At 39.7% G+C, this 1,822-nt stretch overlaps 1 pseudogene across 1 annotated transcript in view; it reads left to right on the forward strand.

The window, feature by feature from the left end:
- Positions 1-1,464, forward strand: part of LOC108302345 — a 9,422-nt pseudogene extending 7,958 nt beyond the window's left edge. Inside the window, exon 3 of the transcript XR_005199741.1 lies at positions 1,282-1,464. The product of XR_005199741.1 is annotated as a 40S ribosomal protein S2-like (transcript). The remainder of the gene's footprint in view (positions 1-1,281) is intronic.
- Positions 1,465-1,822: the final 358 nt, after the last annotated feature.

The following is a 1,822-nucleotide window of genomic DNA, read 5'->3' on the forward strand; positions in this document are numbered from 1 at the left end:
GGGGTTTCACCATGTTGACCAGGATGGTCTCGATCTCTTGACCTCGTGATCCACCCGCCTCGGCCTCCCAAAGTGCTGGGATTACAGGCTTGAGCCACTGCACCCGGCTAGATGGGGTTTTGTCATGTTGGCCAGGCTGGTCTTGAACTCCTGACCTCAGGCGATCTGCTCACTTCGGCCTCCCAAAGTGTTGGGACTATAGGCATGAGGCATGACGCCTGGCCCAGAATATTCTCTTAAACATGCAAATCTTTTCATGTCAACCCTGCTGAAAATCCTTTTCAATCAATAAGCCCTAATAGATCCTCTCTATATAAGCTCTTCTACTTAGCATAGCCCTTTTTCAGAGACACCAGCTTCTGTTACTTGCATATCTGTTTCTTTTGGTTTCCATCTCTGCCCAGAATTAGGGAAGTTCATGCAGATGCCAAAAGATTGGCACTAATTCTCTAACCTTTCTCACTCCATGCAAAGTGAGTTGTAGGAAATTTTATTATTGTTTTTATTTTCTAAAAAAAAGTTTTATTTGCCTCTATTCACATTCTATAAATACAGAATATCTTACAAAAGGTATAAAAACCTAAACCATTTTATGATGATAGATCAAAACTAAATTACATAGGGATGAAACAACTCCAGCATTAGTGTCAGAAGGAGCCCAGGGGCCCTTTATATACCATGACATTTTAAAACAAATATTTAAACCTATCAGGGTTGTTAGACTATATTTTTCTAGGATGGTAGAAGTGGTTTTTAGTGACTTTTAGGTCCATGTAATTTTTTTTTTTCTTCAAGAAAAGAAATAGTGAGGATTTGAACAAGTCTATCATTGGTTTTGTTCTGTCAAATATGGTTAAATACACTTTTCCAACTGAAAACAGTAAACATTAATCCTATTACTCTGCAGAGAAGAAGATACTCTTACTGCTCTTCAGAAGGATTTTACTGTTGCTCCTTATTGCACATAAGCCCTGTCTACCTGGTGCTATTGTGAACTGATAATCAATATTTTTTTTTTTGCCATGTCACTTCCAGTTCCTAGATGAAGAAGCTTATCCTGTTGGGAGTCCTCAGGCACAAAGTCCACTGCACCACTTCTGTCTGTGTGATGATTTCTGCCAGTGGTGGAGACTCTGCTGTCCCCTGGTGGCATTTGCCTTTCATTTATTCATTGTTCTGGCCCGGAAGACCTACAGTTATCCTTAGATATTTGTAAATTTTATAGCAGGCAAAACCTGAGAGTTGCTATCTCATTCTGATCTGAAATTATGACTCTTGTAGTCGAAGCAACTCTTTGTCTATGTGGTTCAGAGCAGGGATTCTTGGTTAGGAATCTCTCCCCATATGTTGCTGTCTCATCAACGCCAGTGCTTCCTCTTGGAAGGAGCAGAATCATTTCATCTCCTCTTTAATGAGTTACATGCTAACTTGTTCTTTGGATTTCTGTTTGGTTTCAGAGTCTGATTCTACAGACAGGATCCTAGAATTTCCTCTAACTCTGATGTCCTTCCTAATTCCTTATCTTTTACAAAGGGGTTGGATGTGACTTCAGATTTGTCTGGGATCCTAGTAAGGACCTCAGTGATCTACAACCATGCCCATGTAAAGGAATAAAGTTAGATGTGTATGAAATACAACTTTATTTTTCTGTAACTCCTCTGAAATTCAATTTTGAATTGCCCGTTTCGAAGGTCTGGTAATATCATAATCTGTGTCTATTTCTGGTATTCCTCCTTTTTCTCCCTTGGGGTTGGGTCTAAATTCAAAAAGTCCTAATATAACAGCAAATTTGGGGGTTGGGAGCCTCTGGTTCTCAATGTGA

The sequence above is a fragment of the Cebus imitator genome, unplaced genomic scaffold (assembly GCF_001604975.1).
Source record: "Cebus imitator isolate Cc_AM_T3 unplaced genomic scaffold, Cebus_imitator-1.0 Scaffold40, whole genome shotgun sequence".
NCBI classification, from domain to species: Eukaryota; Metazoa; Chordata; class Mammalia; order Primates; family Cebidae; genus Cebus; species Cebus imitator.